Genomic DNA, 23,436 nt, shown 5'->3' with positions numbered 1-23,436 from the left:
TATATATGTAATACATGATTGTCGGTAGTCCTTGCCACATAAGTCTTGCATCTGAGCCATTGAATTGCAGCTCCACTTTGTCTCCATATTGACGTTTTGCAACTTTGATTGCCTTACTCAGGTCTGTATGTACACGGGCACGTCCCAGTCACCTTGCCATGGTTAAATGCAAAGGTTTGTGCTTTCAGTTTTGCGTGAACGCTACCATCTTTCTGGTTTGGATAAGTTCTAATCGTCACAGTAGGAACAACGTCCCCTATGTACTTTCTGATGAATCCAGTCACCTAGTCAATGTATACGTCAATATTACTCCCAGAGGCGACCCAGAACTAATCCCAGTCCGTGTGATCAAAACAATCTTGAAGCATAGATTCCGATTGGTCAGACTAACATTGAACAGTCCTTCCCACGGCTGCTTCCTGCTTAGGTTTCTGCCTATAGGCGGGGAGGAGCATGAGGGAGGTGTGGTCAGATTTCCTGAAGGGTGGGCGAGGGAGGGCCTTGTAGCCATACTGGAAGGGAGAGTAGCAACGGTCAAGAACGCTCTAGCCGCAAAGGAGATGTGTTGTTAGAAATTCGGGGTCATTTTCCTCAGATTTCCTTTATTAAAGTCCACAGCTACAATAAATGCCTCAATATATGTGGTTTCCACTTTGAACAAAGTCCAGTATAGTTCCATGAGACAAGTGCAGTGTCGGCTTGTGGGGGAATGTACACGACAGTGACCATAACCAAATAATATTATCTCGGGAGGTAATGCTGTTGGCATTTGATGGTGATCAATGGACAAGACCAGCTCAAGGACTGAACTACACACATTTTAAATAAGAACTTGGGTCAGATAGGGGAGAGGCGTTGTGCCGTGACGTGTTGTTTTATTTGTTTTTAAAGGCAAATGTTGCTGTAATTTGAGAGTTCCTTGTAATCATGCCTCTATATAATACTGTGTGTTGCCTTGAATTCGTTCTGGATTTGGGGACTGTGAAAGAGAAGCATGGTGGAATGTCTTGTGGGGTAAGTAAGTCTGTCAGAGATATAAGTTGCTTATACAGACAATTTGGAATCTCACAAAAACAAGAATTGATGCAGTCAATCTCTCCTCGACTTTGAGCAGAGAGAGACATGCAAGCTGTTAACATTAGTACATTGAAGGACAAGATGTGCTGCTCTCTTCTGGCGCAGATGCAGCTTTTCTAGGTCCTTCTTTGCAGCACTTGACCATATCACCGGGCAATAGTCAGGGTTAGATCAAACTAGAGCCTGCAGGACTTGTTTGGTCGACTGTAGTGTTAAAAATGCTGAGCATCTCTTTATGACAGACAGACCTTTCCCAATTTTTACAACAATTGAATCAATATGCCTTGACCATGACAATTTAAATTCTAAGGTGACACCAAGAAGTTTAGTCTTCTCAACTTACTCAAAAGCCAAATTTTCATTACCAGATTCAGGTCTAGAATTTAGGGAATGATTTGTACCAAATACAATGCCTTTAGTTTTAGATATGTTCCAGACAGTGGCGATTTTAACAGGTAAATCTTGGTGGGCAAACAAACAAAAAAAATCCTATGCATGGCAGCAAAGCCACTAAACAACACTAAACAACACATTAATTGCACTTTAACGGTGACAAACAGTGCCAACAAACAGTTAGGGCCTCCATAAATAAAGCTGTACCAACAGCAGAGCTGTTTCTCAGCACCTTGGAGTGAATCCTTACCACTGCTATACCTGGCTCTCAGCGGAGCCTTGTCTGGCAGCAAAACAGTTAATTCAGCCTCCTTTACTGCTTTTTAAAAAACATAGCTGATATGGCTGACTTGCTTAAACAAATTTGGTTTCTACTGACAACTGAGATGTACAAACTATGGCAAAAGGGAACGATGACCAGATAAGAGGCAATCCGTAATTTCAATGAAGACATTAATGAGTGAGCTAAGATGGACATTGTCTATATACCTAAATGTACAGCGACAGAATTCAGAACATGGGCCGTTCTTACACTATTCTCCCTGTACACCAAGTCAGAACTGTAGAACAAATAAAGGAAACAGATAAATAGACAATAAAAGCTCTTACAATATTCAGCGATGACAGTTCTCTAAAACAGGCTATAGGCCACATGTCAGAACAGTAGGCTAAGTTATGAGGGGGAAAGGGACGAAATTATTAGGGTGAGGCACATGAGCTATTAACAGCTTACTCCACAACATACACTTAGTATTACTTTCTTAGCTACAGTATACATATCTCCTCCCTGGCATATTGCATAATTTATGCAGCAGCATACAAGACTCACCTTGTTGTGCTGTGCTCACTGGAAGAGGAAGGTGGCGCAACGGTCCTTCTTGTTGGCAAATTTTGTCATCAAACTTTGTCATCAAAGTCTGGCATTCTTTAGATTATGGTGCTTTCAAGACAACTGGGAGCTCGGAAAAAACAAGGTTGAATCATGACGTGATCTTCAGGTTGGAGCTCTAGAAAGAGGCCCGAGTACCCGACTTGGAATTCTGAGTTGGATGACCATTCAAAGCGTATTTTCCAAGTTGGAGCTCGTTTTCTTCTGAGTTCCCAGTTGTTTTGAACTCACTGAAGTCAGATATTTTCCAATTCCGAGTTTCCAGTTGTTTTGAACGCGGCAGATGTCAAGCTGGATTGACAGCATGGACAATGTATTCAACCTTTTCTGGCCCATGGTGCATATCCTTTTAAGACCCTTAAACCAAGACTTGGACCACACACCCTCTCCACTGAATAGCAGGCTAGTGATTGCTTTGCAAAGCTTGCAGTGAGCCACGGACTCCTTCCAAGCCACTCGTTGCTGAATTTGCGATTTCCAACTTCTTATGTAATGTTTATCTCCAATGGCCGATGAGAACAGATACGTTGTATCTATAATTTCTCTTCAAATGACAAGTATTGACAAGGATTTGCCAGTAGATTATTAACTTGAGTCATGATGATGACTGCTTGGCTAGCTTGCTAGCTAAGACTTTGAAAGTATGATGTTGACATGATCGGTCAAATCAAAGCTATGGTAGATATAAGGTGATTTGATGTAATTTTATCTGTGGCCAATGACCTTAAGCCTTTTATAATGGGCACTGTATGGCAGCATCCAAGGGGTTTGAATTTTCAAGCTCTTTCTGTAGATTTTGTAGTGACGTAGTGTCCCCATGAGTGACAGAACACTGAGCCAATCACAGCGCAACTAGAGAACATTACCAACCCCTACACTCTATATTTTCTGCTGGCTGCACCGTCACCACAGAAAGCACTGAGCTAGGCTAAAACACCTGCATTTTGGAACTGCCTTACTCAAGAAAGCAATTGATTTAATGCATTGTTAAAATTAATGCCAAAATAACATGCAAAATGACAAACAAACAAAAATCTATATATAAGTCCTCAACAGTGAAATATATGGGTTGTTTATGAATTCGAAGGACCAATAATAAGGGATAAAAAAAAATGTAGGTGCTGTATTTTAGGCGGTAGTAACCACCACAGGGTGTCCATTCAGAACACGTGGAAGCAGTAGTTTCAGTTTATTTTTTATTTCACCTTTATTTATCCAGGTAGGCCAGTTGAGAACAAGTTCTCATTTACAACTGTGACCTGGCCAAGATAAAGCAAAGCAGTGCGACACAAACAACAACACAGAGTAACACCTGGGATATACAAAAGTACAGTCAATAACACATTAGAAAAATCTATATACAGTGTGTGCAAATGGGGTAAGGAGGTAAGGAAATAAATAGGCCATAGTAGCGAAGTAATTACAATTTAGAAAATGAACACGAGTGATAGATGTGCAGATAATGATGTGAAAGTAGAAATACTGGTGTGCAAAAGAGCAAAAAATGAAATAAAAACAATATGGGGATGAGGTAGGAAGTTGGATGGGCTATTTACAGATGGGCTGTGTACAGCTACAGCGATTGGTAAGCTGCTCAGATAGCTGACGCTAAAAGTTAGTGAGGGAGATATGTCTCCAACTTCAGCGATTTTTGCAATTCGTTCCAGTCACTGGCAGCAGAGAACTGGAAGGAAAGGCGGCCAAAGGTGGTGTTGGCTATGGGAAGACAGCTTTTTTCCATCTACGTAACATTGCAAATATCAGACACTTTCGGTCCAAAAATGATGCAGAAAAATTAATCCATGCTTTTGTCACTTCTAGGTTAGACTACTGCAATGCTCTACTTTCCGGCTACCCGGATAAAGCACTAAATAAACTTCAGTTAGTGCTAAATACGGCTGCTAGAATCCTGACTAGAACCAAAAAATGTGATCATATTACTCCAGTGCTAGCCTCTCTACACTGGCTTCCTGTCAAAGCAAGGGCTGATTTCAAGGTTTTACTGCTAACCTACAAAGCATTACATGGGCTTGCTCCTACCTATCTCTCTGATTTGGTCCTGCCGTACATACCTACACGTACGCTACGGTCACAAGACGCAGGCCTCCTAATTGTCCCTAGAATTTCTAAGCAAACAGCTGGAGGCAGGGCTTTCTCCTATAGAGCTCCATTTTTATGGAACTGTCTGCCTACCCATGTCAGAGACGCAAACTCGGTCTCAACCTTTAAGTCTCTACTGAAGACGCATCTCTTCAGTGGGTCATATGATTGAGTGTAGTCTGGCCCAGGAGTGGGAGGGAAAGGCTCTGGAGCAACGAACCGCCCTTGCTGTCTCTGCCTGGCCGGTTCCCCTCTTTCCACTGGGCTTACTGGGGCTCTCTCATGCCGTCCCTGGAGGGGGTGCGTCACCTGAGTGGGTTGAGTCACTGATGTGGTCATCCTGTCTGGGTTGCCCCCCCCCCCCCCCCCCTTGGGTTGTGCCGTGGCGGAGGTCTTTGTGGGCTATACTCAGCCTTGTCTCAGGATGGTAAGTTGGTGGTTGAAGATATCCCTCTAGTGGTGTGGGGGCTGTGCTTTGGCAAAGTGGGTGGGATTATATCCTTCCTGTTTGGCCCTGTCCAGGGGTGTCCTCGGATGGGGCCACAGTGTCTCCTGACCCCTCCTGTCTCAGCCTCCAGTATTTATGCTGCAGTAGTTTATGTGTCGGGGGGCTAGGGTCAGTTTGTTATATCTGGAGTACTTCTCCTGTCCTATTCGGTGTCCTGTGTGAATCTAAGTGTGCGTTCTCTAATTCTCTCTTTCTCTCTCTCGGAGGACCTGAGCCCTAGGACCATGCCCCAGGACTACCTGACATGATGACTCCTTGCTGTCACCAGTCCACCTGGCCGTGCTGCTGCTCCAGTTTCTTTCAACTGTTCTGCCTTATTATTATTCGATCATGCTGGTCATTTATGAACATTTGAACATGCAGAAGCGGAGGTTTACAGGCCTCCTGGGCCATATACAGCGTTCCTCACTGAGTTCCCTGAATTCCTATCGGACCTTGTAGTCATGGCAGATAATATTAACTTTTTTGGTGATTTTAATATTCACATGGAAAAGTCCACAGACCCACTCCAAAAGGCTTTCGTAACAATCATCTACTAAGTTTTGTCCAACATATCTCCAGACCTACTCATTGCCACAGTCCTACCTGTTGCGATTTCGTTCTAAAGGTAGGTAAGGAGTCAAGCGCAGGAGAGCAGAGATGTCAATGTAGCATTTTTAATAGGCAAGTCCAAAAACGGTACAGGTACAATCACCAAAAAAACACCCAATACAATGGGAACTCACAGTTACTCACGGAAGGAGAAAAAAACAACGCTCCTTACTATAATAAACACACGTGAATAAACTGAGGAAAGCCTACACAAGCAACATGAAAATAATCCCGCACAAACCTAAGCGGGGAAACAGGGGTAAATATACACACAGGAATTAAAGCAAATGAAAACCAGGTGTGAATGAACCAAAGACAAAACAAACGGAAAAAGAAAAATGGATCGTGATGGCTAGTAGGCCGGCGACGTTGACCGCCGAACACCGCCCGAACAGGAAGAGGAACCACCTTCGGTGGAAGTCGTGACAATACCCAGGATCTAGTTTTATCCCGTGGAATAAATACTGTGGAACTAAATGTTTTTCCTCATAATCCTGGACTATCGGACCACCATTTTATTATGTTTGTAACAAATTATCTCCTCAGTCCCAAAGAAAAGATCAGCTAAAGCTGTGCTTTAAATTCCCGGACAATCCAAAGATTCCCAGATGCCCTTCCAGACTCCCTCCACCTACACAAGGACCTCGCAAGGATGAGTACAAATCGGTTAACCACCTAACTGAGAATCTCAATTTAACTTTGCGTAATACCCTAGATGCAGTCGCACCCCTAAAAACAAAAAAACATTTGTCACAAGAAATATGCTCCCTGGTATACAGAAAATACCAGAACCCTGAAACAAGCTCCCAGAAAATGGGAAAGGAAATGGCGCTCCACCAAACTGGAAGTCTTCCAACCAACTTCAAAAGAAAGTACCATCCAATATCGAAGAGCCCTCACTGCTGCTCGATCATCATATTTTTCAAACCTAACTGAAGAGAATAAGAACAATCCAACATTTATTTTTGGTACTGTCGTAAAGCTAACTGAAAAGCAACATTCAACAAGAGAGGATAGCTTTCAATTCAGCAGTGATAAATGAATGAACTTCTTCGATGAAAAGATCATGATCTTTAGAAAGCAAATTGCGGACTCCACTTTGAATCTGCGTATTTCTCCAAAGCTCAGTTGTCCTGAGTCTGCACAGAACTGCCAGGACCTACTGTAGGATCAATGGAGACACTCAAGTTTTTAAATCCTGCATCTCCTGACACACTCATGAACATATTCATGGCCTTTAAACCATCAAGCTGCATACTGGACCCTATTCCAACTAAACTACTGAAAGAGCTACTTCCTGTGCTTGACACCTATGTTGAACATAATAAATGGCTCCCTATCCACCGGATGTGTCCCAACTCACTAAAAGTGGCAGTAATAAAGCCTCTTTTGAAAAAGCCAAAACTTTACCTGGAAAATGTAAAAAAAACTATAGGCCTATATCGAATCTCCCACCTCTCAGAAAAAAAAGCTGTTCCTGAAGATAAATAATTTATACAACATGCTTCAGTCTGGTTTTAGACCCCATCATAGCACTGAGACTGCACTCGTGAAGGTGGTAAATGACCTTTTAATGGCGTGAGACCTAGGCTCTGCATATTTCCTTGTGCTCCTAGACCATAGTGCTGCTTTTGATATCATCGATCATCACATTCTTTTGGAGAGATGAGAAACCCTACTTGGTCTAGACGGACAAGTTCTTGCCTGGTTTAGATCTTATCTGTCGGAAAGATATCAGTTTGTCTCTGCGGATGGTTTGTCCTCTGACAAATCAATTGTAAGTTTCGGGGGTTCCTCAAGATTCCGTTTTAGGACCACTATTGTTTTCACTAAATAGTCTAACTCTTGGTGATGTCATTCTGAAACACAATGTCAACTTTCACTGCTATGCGGACGACACACAACTGTACATTTCGATGGAACCCGGTGAAGCGGCCTCCCGGGTGGCGCAGTGGTTAAAGGCGCTGTACTGCAGCGCCAGCTGTGCCATCAGAGACTCTGGGTTCGCGCCCAGGCTCTGTCGTAACCGGCTGCGACCGGGAGGTCCGTGGGGCGACGCACAATTGTCCTAGCGTCGTCCGGGATAGGGAGGGCTTGGCCGGTAGGGATGTCCTTGTCTCATCGCGCACCAGTAACTCCTGTGGCGGGCCGGGCACAGTGCGCGCTAACCAAGGTTGCCAGGTGCACGGTGTTTCCTCTGACACATTGGTGCGATGGCTTCAAGGTTGGATGCGCGCTGTGTTAAGAAGCAGTGCGGCTTGGTTGGGTTATGTATCAGAGGCGGCATGACTTTAAACCTTCGTCTCTCCCAAGCCCGTACGGGAGTTGTAGCGATGAGACAAGATAGTAGCTACTAAAACAATTGGATACCACGAAATTGGGGAGAAAAAAGGGGTAAAAAATTTAAATAAAAAGAACATGGTGAAGCACCAAAATTGCCTACTCTGGAAGCCTGTGTTTCAGACATAAGGAAGTGGGCGGCAGCACATGTTTACCTTTTAAACTCGGACAAAATGGAAATGGTATTTCTAGGTCCCAAGAAACAATAAGATCTGCTGTTGGATCTGACAATTAATCTTGATGGTTGTACAGGCGTCAAATAAAACTGTGAAGGACCTCTGCATTACTCTGGACCCTGATCTCTGTTTTGACAAACGTATCAAGAATGCTTTTTTTCATCGTAACATTGCAAAAATCTAAAACGTTTTGTCCAGAAATTATGCAGAAAAGCTAATCCATGCTTTTGTCACTTCAAGATTAGACTACTCTCCCGCTACCCGGATAAGGCACTAAATAAACTTCAGTTAGTGATAAACATTGCTGCTAGAATCCTGACTATAATCAAAACATTTGATCATATTACTCCAGTGCTAGCCTCTCTACATTGGCTTCCTGTTAAGGCTAGGGCTGATTTCAAGGTTTTACTGCACATCTGCAAAGCATTACATGGGCTTGCTCCTACCTACAGTATTTCTCCAATTTGGTCCTGCCATACATACCTACACGTATGCTATGGTCACAAGACGCAGGCCTCCTTATTGTCCCTAGAATTTCTAAACAAACAGCTGGAGGCAGGGCTTTCTCCAATAGAGCTCCATTTTTTATGGAATGATCTGCCTATCCATGTGAGAGATGCAGACTCGGTCTTGACCTTTAAGTCTTTACTGAAGACTCATCTCTTCAGTAGGTCCTATGATTGAGCGTAGTCTGGTCCAGGAGTGCGAAGGTGAATGGCAAGGCACTGGAGGAACGAACTGCCCTTGCTGTCTCTGCCTGACCGGCTCCCCTCTCTCCACTGGGATTCTCTGCCTCTGATCCTATTACGGGGGCTGAGGCACTGGCTTACTAGTGCTCTTCTATGAGCCACAGACATGATCTTTCTGTCCAGTTTTGCGCCCCCTCAGGCTTGTGCGGTGGAGGAAATATTTTTGGGCTATACTCAGCCTTGTCCCACAATAGTAAGTTGGTGGTCTGGTGATATCCCTCTAGTGGTGTGGGGGCTGTGCTTTGGCAAAGTGGATGGGGTTATATCCTGCCTGGTTGGCCATGTCCGGGGGTATCGTCGGACGGGGCCACAGTGTTCCCCGACCCACCCCTGTCTCAGTCTCCCGTATCTATGCTGCAATAGTCTATGTGCCAGGAGGATATGGTCAGTCTATTATATCTGGTGTAATTTTCCTGCCTTATCTGTTGTCCTGTGTGAATTTAAGCATGCTCCCTCTAATTCTCTCTCTCTTTCCCTCTCTCCCTCTCCTCCTGGAGGACCTGAGCCCTAGGATCATGCCTCAGGACTACCTGGCCTGATGACTCCTGGCTGTCCCCGGTCCACCTGGTCGTGCTGCTGCTCCAGTTTCAACTGTTCTGCCTGCGGCTAGGGAAACCTGACCTGTTCAGGGGTATGCAAGTTAGCTAACTAGCAAGTTCAACACAAATGGTACATATTTACAACAGACACTATTTAGCTCCAAACAACAAGACATCAGGATTTTGGCACTTACATTTAGCAGCACGCACAATAAACAGGTAGAATAAGCAGGAGCGAAAAACAGGTTGGTCATCAGAATAGAACCTACAGACTGCCTGAGGCCCTGCCTGGTTGGGTATTACACTATGTCCCGGGAAAAAAGGCTGCTGATTGGCTAATACAATTATGATGATTGGTGTGACCTTATTGCAATAGGAAAACCAAAATGAAAGTTGGGGTCTAGGAAAGGAGATGAGCTGGCCGTTTTTACAGACAGATTTTCACCAGTCTAATGTCCATTGCTCGTGTTTCTTGGCCCAAGCAAGTCTCTTCTTCCAATTGGTATCCTTTAGTAGTGGTTTCTTTGCATCAATTCGACCATGAAAGGCCTGATACTGAACAGTTGATATTGAGATGTGTCTGTTACCCGAATTCTGTGAAGCATTTATTTGGGTTGCAATCTGAGGTGCAACGTATCCTCTGAATGAACTTATCCTCTGCAGCAGAGGTAACTCTGGGTCTTCCATTCCTGTGGCTGTTCTCGTAAGAGCCAGTTTCATCATAGCGTTTCATGGTTACTGCGAGTGCACTTGAAGAAACTTTCAAGTTCTTGAAATGTGCCTTATTGACTTATGTCTTAACTTCTTGGTGACAGGGGGCAGTATTTTCACGTCCAGATGAAATGCATGCCCAAATTCAACTGCCTGTTACTCATCCCCAGAAGATAAGATATGCATATTATTAGTGGATTTGGATAGAAAAAAACTGAAGTTTCTAAAACTGTTTGAATCATGTCTGTGAGTATGACAGAACTTATTTAGCAGGCAAAACTCAGAGGACAAACCATTCAGATTTTCCTTTTTTGAGGTCACTCTTTTCAATGGGTTTTCATTGGGAGTTCCTATATCTTCCACTGGATGTCAACAGTCTTCCGAAATTGGTTGAGGTTTTTCCTTTGTGTAATGAAGAAGTACGGCCATCTTGAACGAGGATAACTTGAAGTGTACTGTTAGATAGAGGTGTGTGACCAGAAAGCTAGCTAAAGTTTGTTTTCCTCCTGTATTGAACACAGATCATCCCGTCTTCAATTTTATTGATTATTTACGTAAAAAAATACCTAAAGTTGTATTACAAAAGTAGTTTGAAATGTTTTGGCAAAGTTTACAGGTAACTTTTGAGATATTTTGTAGTCACGTTGCGCAAGTTGGAACCGGTGTTTTCTGGATCAAACGCGCAAAATAAATGGACATTTTGGATATATATCGTCTGAATAAATCGAACAAAAGGACCATTTGTGATGTTTATGGGACATATTGGAGTGCCAACAAAAGAAGCTCGTCAAAGGTAAGGCATAAATTATATTTTTATTTCTGCGTTTTGTGTCACCCTGCAGGGTTGAAATATGCTTCTCTCTCTTTGTTTACTATAGTGCTATCCTCAGATAATAGTATTGTTTGCTTTCGCCGAAAAGCCTTTTTTAAATCTGACATGTTGGCTGGATTTACAACAAGTGTAGCTTTAATTTGCTATCTTGCATGTGTGATTTCATGAAAGTTTGATTTTTAAAGTAATTTATTTGAATTTGGTGCTCTGCATTTTCACTGGCTTCTGGCCAGGTGGGACGCTAGCGTTATAATGGACTGTCATTTCCTTTGCTTATTTGAGCTGTTCTTGCCATAATATGGTCTTGGTCTTTTACCAAATAGGGCTATCTTCTGCATGCCCCCCCCCCCCCCTACCTTGTCACAACACAACCGATTGGATCAAATGGATTAAGAAGGAAAGAAATTCCACAAATCAACAAGGTACACCTGTTAATTGAAATGCATTCCATTCACCTCATGAAACTGGTTGAGAGAATGACAAGAGTGTGCAAAGCTGTCATCAAGGGAAAGGGTGGCTACTAAATTTAAATATTTTTTGATTTGTTTAACACTTTTTTGGTTACTACAGTGGTTCCTCCTTTAAAAGTTGCGTCATACTGCACCACACCCTGTGGCACGTCATTTAATTCTCAGCCATTTCTTCTGTTACTGCAAGTTATTACTAGTTTGAGAAGCATTTTATAGTATTCCGTATTGGCATTACCAGAGAATTTTAAACCTTTTTGTAATAACATAGTATATGGGATCGATTTTAAGAAATTTGGCTTAATTTGGCGGTAGAGATACTCTGAATGATCGGCTATGAAAAGCCAACTGACATTTACTCCTGAGGTGCTGACCTGTTGCACCCTCGACAACCACTGTGATTATTATTATTTGACCCTGCTGGTCATTTGAACATCTTGGCCATGTTCTGTTATAATCTCCACCTGGCACAGCCAGAAGAGGACTGGCCACCCCTCATAGCCTGGTTCCTCTCTAGGTTTCTTCCTAGGTTTTGGCCTTTCTAGGGAGTTTTTCCTAGCCACTGTGCTTCTAAGAACGTTGGCTAAACTGGAACACTAGGGCGAGCCCATAGCAAATTAATGGAATCAAACATTCGCAGAGCCTGTTTTCAATCAAATCAATCAATCAAATGTATTTATAAAGCCCTTCTTACATCAGCTGATGTCACAAAGTGCTGCAAAGAAACCCAGCCTAAAACACCAAACAGCAATCAATGCAGGTGTAGCCGTTTTCAGCCTTGGGTGAAATTTGACTCGTTGTATTGTCCAGCCTATAGATAGCCAGAACGAATTTACGAAAACACCCGAATGTCCATTGAGAAAGCACAACGACTGTACCATTTAGCTAAGCTAAGAATGAAGACAATAATCAAGTCAATAAACGTTGGGTAGTTAGCCTATAGTTAATATACTGTTTGATGTATAACTAGTAATGTTAGGTAGCTAGCTAACATACGGTACATACTGCTGTAATGATATGCAATGTGGTTCATAAGGACAGCGTAGCTAACAAATTGTCAAATAAGCTAACTTATTTGAAAAGTCATTACTTTATTACATTGAGTAGCAAGTTACCCCTTGGTCGTGCAAATCTGGTGTAAGATAACTTATTTGAAAAGTCATTACTTTATTACATTGAGTAGCAAGCTACCCCTTGGTCGTGCAAATCTGGTCTGTGTCAGGAGGGGGGGGGGGGGGGGTTTCACACCTATCTCGGCTTTTAGACTATTCTTTATTAAAGGTTGAATAGTCTATTGTTCAGCTATTAGCCCTCCTCCCCAACTTGCAACAAATTGCTGTTCCCATCTCATTTCTTTCCCTCTTCCATGTGTCATCATTCATCATTTTCAGTGGCTCACTTGTGGGCGTGCTGGTAGGACATGGTAGCATCTTCGGTTGTGCGTCAAGAATTCTGCATACAGTAGCACGTTTGTATGAAGGTGTGGTTGTTCACAGGCAAATTGTTATATGCTATATGCAGGTACACTCCAACAGTATCTTCTATTGACATTATCTTCTATTGTTTATCCTCAAGTGTCTGTTTTCAGCATAAAGTACTCTGTAGCCACTTGGTGTGGACAGCAGGTGAGACCACACACACACACACAATAAGTCTCTTCATTTCATCCCTTCTCCCTAAATCCTGTAGGTTATATCAGCAGTTTTGGTGAACCCCTCCCGCATCTGAACTGGCTGACACAGAGGGCACAGCATCATCATAGGTGAGATGTCAAATTGGTCAGGTCAACAGGAAGTACTAATAAAAAGATGCTTTACATTGAAATACAAACAGAGATGTAGTAGTCCCAGAGTTAATGATCCAAGGCCAGTTTTACATTTCACCTCCCGATTTAAGATGACTGACTGTGTTTGAATTAGAAAAACATGCTCTCTCTATCAATCTGTCACTCGTCTGCATGTTTTGATGTGAGAGAGGAAGCCAGTCCCGTCATCGCCACCTCACCCGCTCTTAAGATAACCTTCGGGCCAACTGCGGGCCCAAGGCTGGTTAGGAGACACCGCAGTTGTGATGAAATGAGAGAATATTAGGGTAGCACTGTAATTCATGAATCATACACTTTCTGCCTCTGTTCTTACCTCTTTCCCTTTCTGTCTTCCACACCTCTCTTCCCACCTCATCTTTCCTCCTCATTGTATAATGCACACCATATGTGCATTGAAGTACATGTTGAACTTGTATTTATAATATTATAATTATAATGCATTTATAACACCTGGATAATGAACTTCTTTCAATAAAGCGTTTCACATTCTCCACTGGTTGAAATTAAGTATCTCATTGAAATACTATCCTGTGTCCTCAGATTAATGCAGATGAAGGGAATTAGATATGCATCGTTCTTTTTCTGTATATATGAATTACAAATCAATCATGTTTCGAGTCTACTGCATAGTTACAATGCGTAATCATTGATGTCCCAGGAGCAGGAGTGGTAAACACTGAAGTGTATAATTGTAATACATAGATGCAGACACAGCATCATTCAAATAATGGAGTTTGATATGACTGAAAAATAATGTCTCAGAGATTCATACCTGAACCGCACCTTTATTTGCCAAGGAAGAGTACATGATCAGTGAATGTATTCAATGTACAGGCTACAATGTGGGGATCTCATGTGTGGTAATAACTACAGTACATGTGTGTATATAGGACTTGCATCCTTAGCACAATAAAGTTATTATATTCTACTCTGTCCATAGGCTTCATTAATGCCATTCAGACTTGAAGTTGATACAACAGCTATGACAGCTGAGGTTCATAGACTGGTATGAATATTAGTTCAGAACCTAACGTTTTTGGGTCCATACACAGATCGGCTACATACTGTAGCTAGCCACACATCCATGCGCATACAGTTATTTGTATCTTCCACTACACAATAAGCAAGTAAATAGTTAGCTACCTACATTGAACAACTTCAGCTGCATTGCAAGGCAAGCTTACTCAATTGTACATTCAATTTGCAGTAAATGCTTTAGCTAGCTAGATTCTTTACATCCACTATTTCACAAGATGACAGTATGGTTTGCTGATTTTCTCAAGGGTCCCTAAAACATTAAACAACACGAATTACAAATTAATTATCCTAACACCAGCTAGATGGCTAATGCTAGCTAGTCAACTTGCTAAATAGCGATTTTCGTAAATTTACTTTGACAAACAAATATGCACAAATGTTTGTCTCTACAGTAACTAACATATTCCTCTCAATTTATTTTTTTTGCTTGACTCGTTGTGACATTATGGCAACTTACATCTGGTTCCACCGTAATGTTTTGTCAGCCATCTTTATTGAAGCCACAAGGCAAGGGTGGCTCGCGTCAAAATTCGTAATTGGAACCACTCGATATGATTGGTCATATAAAAACCTAAAAAAAGACCCAAATGCATAATGAGTGCTCTAGCTCCCCGTTGTGGTGGTCTGGAGCAATGAAGCCATGACGCTGGGTACCCCTAAGTCTCGCGGTGGAAGCTCGCAACTTTTAAAGGAGGGACCACTGTACATGATTCCATATGGGTTATTTCATAGTTTTCATGTCTGATGGGTCGCCACTAGTTTATTACTAGCCACCCATTCCAAAACTGACTGCAACTCTTTGTTTATGGTTGCTGATGTTTATACTGTTCAATCATCAGTGTACATAGACACCAGGCTTTGTTTAAAGCTAGTGTTAGATCATTAGTAAAAATAGAGAACAGTAAAGGGCCAAGACAGCTGCCTTGCGGAATACCACACATTACATGATTTACATTACAGAAGCTTCCATTAAAGAAAACACTCTGTGTTCTATTAGACAGATAGCTCTCAACCCATGATATGACAGAGGACGTAAATCCATAACACACACATTTTTCCATAACAGATGATGGTCAATAATATCAAAGGCTTCACTGAAATCTAACATTACAGCTCCCACAATCTTATTATTATCGATTTCTTTCAGCCAATCATCAGTAATTTGTTGAGTGCCCTTCCCTATAAGCATTGTGAAAGTCTGTTGTTAATTTGTTCACAGAGAAATAGCATATTTTTCCCCAAAAGATTGCTAAGAGCAGGCAGCAAGTTGATTGGTCAGCTGTTAGAACCAGTTAAGGGTGCTTTACCATTCTTGGGTAGGTCTGAGAACAAACACTTTTCTCCAGGCTCAGTTTAAAGATATGACAATCAGGAGATCTAGAATGAATAGAACAGGCGCTCCTATAGAAATTATTTCCACACACATAACTATGTGTAGCTTACTTGGACACCGGGTCACCACATTTCCCACTCTCTCACCCTGAATAGCCTGAAACCACAGGACTGTTCTCGCAGGCTGTATTTGCCTACATGGGAGCATTGAGAAATATAGGTCGGGATTTTGTGTATTTTAACCTGGTTACTTGTAGCCTACATTGAACAACACAGCAGCTTTGCTGCATGTTCTGTTATTTCTGTACAAAAAAAAATCTACAACGAAGTTGGCTCTTTTACAATGGAGGGCAATATGAAAGAATGTTGGTTTTCCCCAATTTGTGGGCGTGGTCAATGTGACTTCCTTTTTATGAATATCGACTCGGAGTATTCAAGTTAATGATGGCATAGCGGGTGGACTAACGGCCATTGAGAGTGTACCCATAGTAGCAAAGCAGGAAGTAAAATATGTGCTAAAATATGTGCTGTGATTTGTTGATTCAACTCAACTCACATACCCAAAAATAAATTCCATTGCATGAGCCACATCAGTTAATATCATTTGAATAAACATTCTACATTACCATGAGAATTATTGTATCACAATACCAGGCAACCATTGCGAGTGCACCCAATAGTTTACCAGTCAAATTGCCTGGGTTAGAGGTTCCAAACCCATTATTTTCATTCAATTTCTATGTGTGCTGCTGCTGCATTGTGGGGGGTGTTTCCTAGGCAACTGAAGACTTGTTTTCTTGTTTCAGCAAGGAGCAACAAAGTGTCATCATGTTGTTAAGAGTCCATGTTACGGCAGAAACAGACTCAACCGCAAGAATACCTGGCTTTCCTGTCTTTAGTCAGCTGTTCGTTCCACAATTATTTGAATTTTTTTCATTAACGGTTATGGTGGTTATTTTCTTCTCATGATGGTCTTCATCCATAACTGTCGGTTACAGAGATACACAGTTTTGTGTCAGCCTTACACACACACACACACACACACACACACACACACACACACACACACACACACACACACACACACATTCCCATGCTGCTAGCACAAAGCTGGCACAAAGTTGGCACACTGGAACCATAAACAGCATACTGAGCATCCTCTATAATATCCTTTCTCTTTTCTCTGTTTGGTTTTAAACAGGAGGAATGCCAACCCCAGCACTTCCAAGGGTGATTTTTCAACACTCCAATACAAATGTGGCAATGCAGGGCAAGAGGGGTGGGAAGATGAGGGAGGGAGCAAGCGATACAGCCAGGGCTGCGAGCAGTGAATAGCTGACATTCCAGTACCTGGCCTAACCTCGGAAGAGTAACCTCGCTGCCTGTGAGGGCTACCTGAACCATGTCCCTTGGCCCCACCCATCAGCTGTCAGAGCTGGGCATGCAACTGAAAAGGCACAGAGATAGAGAATCCTCATTCACAAAGCAGGGAGGGAGAGGGAGGGAGGAATCACTCTGGTGAGAAGGAGGGGTGGGGGGAGATTGAAACAACAAGCCTGAGTGCTCCAAAACATTGTTAATATTGTAAGCGAACAGAATACAGACTATGTTGGGAAATGAGAGAATGCCGAAAGCCGAAATGCCATTGTGTACCTCTCGAAGCTGTCAGGGAAAAATCACTTACAAAACAGCAATGGGATTGAGGATGAGAGTAAGTTCAAAAACATTGTAAATATTGTGAGTTAATTATAGACTACATGGACAAGGCACTTCTGCAACTGTTACAGTAAGTAAAACTGCCATATATCGTAAAGGAGAGTCCGACTCTGTCTTTCCTTTGATCTGCAACACACTAGGGTATACAGTACACACACACACACACACACACACACACACACACACACACACACACACACACACACACACACACACACACAAACAAACAAACAAACAAACACACGCACACACACACACACTAGGGTATACAGTATACACACAAACACGTATGCATACGCAATAACACACCCACACACATTAACAAGCGCACACACACACACAACCACACATAAGACATGCACACACCCACACCATGCTAAATTGCTACCCCTTTGTCCAACTGCACCTCATACATGCGCTCACAAACAGCAATGCTTCAACTCCTCCAACTTCCCCAGCGCAAACTCTCTGGACTGTAACTCAGCCTCAATGTTATCTCTTAAGTCTCTCACACACTGCTAAACCATAGAAACACTCAACTTTGGCTGACAGTAGCATACTGCTCACTATCTCTTACACAATAATAATAGCTTTAACTCACAAACACTGTCTTCGCAGAACTTTCTGGGCCAAATATAACTATGTTATATTCTTTATGGAAAACTTGAATGGCAGTTAGAATTCTGTGAGCAAACACGAGTCTACAGATGTGGAATCTTAATTTGATCCGATCCTTCCGGAGCACTTTTCCTGCACCACAGGAAATGCAAATGAGCATCGTATTGGATTAACAACAAATACTCATCCATGCATTATACCATGAACATTCAACACGCCACTAAAAGGACCATTGCAGAAAAAAGTTGGAGAGAGTGAGTAACTGTTGGGGAGAGTGAGTAACTGTACATGAAGGTCAATCATTGACCTTTCAAACTGCGCACTGATAACTCTCTCTACCGCTCTTCATCTCAATCCCTTTTTTCACTTTCACTGCCTCCTATTTTGATTGATGATCAGTCTAATTTGCTGTCTGTATACTTTTATTTTTCAATCAATAACTGTCTATCTATTTAACTGTGCAAAGTGATATGATACTAATGTGATACTAAAGTGATAGTATGCAAACACAAAGTCACACACATGCAGAGACACACATATGTTGTACGTTTAAACCTTATGTAGCTGCGCATGACAATTAATTAAACACACACCAAACTGTTATGCAACCCAAACCGTGGGAAGGCAAACCTGTCACACACAGTTCAATAGAAGTATCAAGACATGAATGCCAGCATTCATTCAGGGACATTCAGAGAAATCACACACATCACACACGCATGCCCTATATGCTAGTACAAACATGTTCCACACTCCAGCACATATGTAGACACACACACACACACACACACACACACGACAAATTCGGAGACCTGTAAAACCGGTCATAGAATCCTTGCTCACCTTGCCAGCTGCACACCAACTCCTCCAAGTTCCAATGAGTGTGGTGTGTAAGACTCTCTTCCCTGGTCCGTTCCACTCTCTTCCTCTCGTTCCCTCTTCTCATCCTATACTCATCGCGTGGCTCTTGTTACGCTCCACTGCTGGGAGAGAGGGAAGAAGGGAGAGAGAGAAGGAGGGAGGGAGGGACGTAGGAAAAGAGGGACGAGTGAGTCCTGCCCAGACTGATGTGTGAAGCTCACGAAAACACGCTGGAGAGAGAAAGAATTTGGAGTGCTTCACTCAAAATCTCTCTATTTCTTTCTCCACTGCCCTCTTCTCCTCTTCTCTCCATTTATACTTCTTCATCTGTACTTTTCCCTCTTGGTTCCCTCTCTCCACAGATCCTTGAAAGTCTCCCTTAAAGCACTTTTATTTATTATCTTAATAATCCTGCCATCTATCCCCTTCTTCCTCTATTCCCCCTCTCGTTCTTTCTTTCCTCTCCTCACGCTCTCTCTCACTTTGGTGTGCAGCTGGCTCGATGAGGGACACACACCTGCCTACCTGCCCTGGTCTTATGAAAGTAGGGGATAATTTTCACTGTCTTCTTCTCACTCCTCTTCTCCAGAAATGGTGATATAATGGGTTCACGGGTATAGTTTCCATAACTGAATCATTTCCAACACCGAATCATTAAAAGACATAGGACTACAGTACTATTTTGGAACTTTGCGGATGCCGTGGCCACTGCATGTGTCATTGCGTAATACGGTCTCTCCTGCAGCTACAGCACCCGCATACGTGTACACACACATGCATGCACACAACCAGGCAAGCGCACTCACTCATACACACACACACACACATGGGCACGCAAACACACGCACACCTCTCTTTAAGGTTTAATGGCCTTGACACTCTTTCCAGTGGGAAGAATGCCGCTGTCTGATTGGCTGGTAACTGTGTCCATTAAACCTCAAGCACGCTGGGAGAGCCTTATGGGTCATGACCTCAGAGGTAAAGAGAGGAAATGAAGAGGGGAAGAGGGAAGGAAAAGAAAGAGTATAGTGTAAGGACCTCTGTGTAACTTCATGGTTAGTAGCCTATTCCATTGTCAGAAAGATAATCGTTCTTCTTATTATCCTTATTCTTCTATATTCTTCCTCTTCTATATTCTCCCTCTTCTATATTCTTCCTCTTCTATATTCTTCCTCTTCTATATTCTTCCTCTTCTATATTCTTCCTCTTCTATATTCTCCCTCTTCTATATTCTTCCTCTTCTATATTCTTCCTCTTCTATATTCTTCTTCTTCTATATTCCCTCCTCTTCTATATTCTCCCTCTTCTATATTCTCCCTCTTCTATATTCTTCCTCTTCTATATTCTCCCTCTTCTATTTTCTTCTTCCATATTCGTCTTCTTCTACTCTATATTCTTCTTTGACTTCTTCTATATTCTTCTTCCATATTCGTCTTCTTCTACTCTATATTCTTCTTTGACTTCTTCTATATTCGTACCCTTCTTCTTTACTCTTCTTCTAAATTCTTACTTTTCTTCTTCTTCTATATTCTTCCTCTTCTATATTCTTCTTCTTATATATTCTTCCTCTTCTATATTCTTCTTCTTATATATTCTTCCTCTTCTATATTCTTCTTCTTCTATATTCTCCCTCTTCTATATTCTTCTTCTTATATATTCTCCCTCTTCTATATTCTTCTTCTTATATATTCTTCCTCTTCTATATTCTTCTTCTTATATATTCTCCCTCTTCTATATTCTTCTTCTTATATATTCTCCCTCTTCTATATTCTTCTTCTTATATATTCTCCCTCTTCTATATTCTTCTTCTTATATATTCTTCCTCTTCTATATTCTTCCTCTTCTATATTCTCCCTCTTCTATATTCTTCTTCTTATATATTCTCCCTCTTCTATATTCTTCTTCTTATATATTCTCCCTCTTCTATATTCTTATTCTTATATATTCTCCCTATTCTATATTCTTCTTCTTATATATTCTTCCTCTTCTATATTCTTCTTCTTATATATTCTCCCTCTTCTATATTCTTCTTCTTATATATTCTCCCTCTTCTATATTCTTCTTCTTATATATTCTTCCTCTTCTATATTCTTCCTCTTCTATATTCTCCCTCTTCTATATTCTTCTTCTTATATATTCTTCCTCTTCTATATTCTTCCTCTTCTATATTCTCCCTCTTCTATATTCTTCTTCTTATATATTCTTCCTCTTCTATATTCTCCCTCTTCTATATTCTTCTTCTTATATATTCTTCCTCTTCTATATTCTTCCTCTTCTATATTCTCCCTCTTCTATATTCTTCTTCTTATATATTCTTCCTCTTCTATATTCTCCCTCTTCTATATTCTTCTTCTTATATATTCTTCCTCTTCTATATTCTTCCTCTTCTATATTATTTTTCTTCTTCTATACTCTTCTTCTTCTTCTTCTATATTCTTCTTCTTCTTCTTCTATATTCTTCTATATTCTTCTTCTTCTTCTTCTATATTCTTCTATATTCTTCTTCTTCTTCTTCTATATTCTTCTATATTCTTCTTCTTCTTCTTCTATATTCTTCTATATTCTTCTTCTTCTTCTATATTCTTCTATATTCTTCTATATTCTTCTTCTTCTTCTATATTCTTCTATATTCTTCTATATTCTTCTTCTTCTTCTATATTCTTCTTCTTCTTCTATATTCTTCTATATTCTTCTTCTTCTTCTATATTCTTCTTCTTCTTCTATATTCTTCTATATTCTTCTTCTTCTTCTATATTCTTCTTCTTCAACTATATTCTTCTTCTTCAACTATATTCTTCTTCTTCAACTATATTCTTCTTTTATATTATTTTCTGTATTCTTCTTCTTCTATATTATTCTTATTCCTCTATATTCTTTTTCATCTTCTTCTACTTTTATATTTGTCCTATTCTACTATATTCTTCTTCTTCTATATTCTTCTACTTTATTCTTCTTCTTCTATATTCTTCTTCATATTATTCAATATTCTTCTTCTTCTTAGGGCACTGAAAGGGGACTTAAAGAGAGAACATTCAAGAACATTCCAAAAGTAAAGAAAAAAAACACTTGACCTTCAGCACCAACCCTTCACCTAACATCACATTCATACTGTGGATGAAAGCAAGACATGATTACTGCTCACAGAATTACATTATTATCACTTCATCCACATGATCATTTCATGATTTATCCTCAGTTATCCGGATGTACATTATCAGTTCCAGTAATAGGGATTGACATGCTCTTCTTTTTGCCCAAACCTCTCCTCCTCCGCACTTCTCATCCCCTCCTCTGTCACCCTCCTCCATTTCCCCACAGGATTAATAATGATAACATCAGAGTGGGGAGACGACAGCAGAAATGGAAAGCAGTCTATGTTGGCCTGGCGTGTGATTCAGCGGTCAAATTATGAGAAAAATCCTGTTTACGGACAAGGGTCACTTGACTCCTCTCTCCCGCCCACTCCCACCCCAGTTCTGCAGAATCTCAACTGCACGGCCTAGTCATGGACTCTGATCTGTTAAGGCTGCCACACTGATCCCCCAAAACAGCCCTACAGCAATCACAGCAGGGATTTGATGTCGGAGGTCCGTGGGGCGACACACAATTGGCCTAGCGTCGTCCGGGTTAGGGAGGGTTTGGCCAGTAGGGATATCCTTGTCTCATCGCGCACCAGCGACTCCTGTGGTGGGCTGGGCACAGTGCACTCTAACCAAGGTTGCCAGGTGCACGGTGTTTCCTCCGACACATTGGTGTGGCCGGCTTCCGGGTTGGATGCGCGCTGTGTTAAGAAGCAGTGCGGCTTGGTTGGGTTGTGTATCAGAGGACGCATGACTTTCAACCTTCGTCTCGATGTAGACAAGATAGTAGCTACTAACAATTGGATACCACAAAATTGGGGAGAAAAAGGGGTAAAAATCCAACAAAAAAAAGACCACTTACAGACATGGTCTCTTTAAGCTTTCTTGGGTAAGGCAGCTCCAAAATGCAGGTGTTTCACCTGAGCTCAGTGTTTTCAGTCGTGGTGGGGCAGCCAGCAGAAAACAAGGAGCGTAAGGGTTGGTAATGTTCTCTAGTTGCGACGTGATTGGCTCAGTGTTCTGTCACTCATGGGGACACTACGTCACCATAAAATCTACAGGCAGAGCTTGAAAATTCAAGCCCCCGATCCCAGGCTGTGTATGAGATGGCGAACAATTGGCCCAGTGCCGTCCGGGTTACGGGAGGGTTTGGCCAGCCAGGATGTCCTTGTCTCATTGTGCTCTAGCGACTCCTTGTGGCGGGCCGGGCAACTGCAAGCTGACTGATTGTCAATTCGACAGTGTTTCCTCCAACACATTGGTGCGGCTGGCTTCCGGGTTAAGCGAGCAGAGTATCAAGAAGCAGTGTGACTTGGGTCTGACCTTCGCCGAATCCGTAGGGGAGTTGCAGCAATGAGACAAGATCGTAACTTCCAATTGGATATCACAAAAAAGGGGGTAACACCATGGGCCAGAAAAGTTTGAATACATTTGCCATGCTGTCAATCCAGCATGACTTCTGCAGCGTTCAAAACAACTGGAAACTCAGATAAAACTAGCTCTGACTGGGAAAATACGGAAAATAATTTTGACGGCCATCCAACTCGGAATTCCAAGTCAGGATTTTAAGCCTCTTTCTAGAGCCCACAACAAG

General features: G+C 41.8%; 1 protein-coding gene across 1 annotated transcript in view; it reads right to left on the bottom strand.

The window, feature by feature from the left end:
- LOC149985256 (uncharacterized) overlaps positions 1-23,436 on the bottom strand; it is a 536,389-nt gene that overhangs the window by 146,558 nt on the left and 366,395 nt on the right. Inside the window, exon 5 of the mRNA XM_090209390.1 lies at positions 18,745-18,884. The gene's annotated coding sequence lies outside the window, so the exon portion shown is untranslated. The remainder of the gene's footprint in view (positions 1-18,744; positions 18,885-23,436) is intronic.

The sequence above is a fragment of the Oncorhynchus mykiss genome, chromosome 2 (assembly GCF_057628025.1).
Source record: "Oncorhynchus mykiss isolate SJ-2025 chromosome 2, ASM5762802v1, whole genome shotgun sequence".
NCBI classification, from domain to species: Eukaryota; Metazoa; Chordata; class Actinopteri; order Salmoniformes; family Salmonidae; genus Oncorhynchus; species Oncorhynchus mykiss.
Note: the sequence above shows the minus strand (reverse complement) of the source record. Positions and strands in the feature narration are given on the sequence as shown.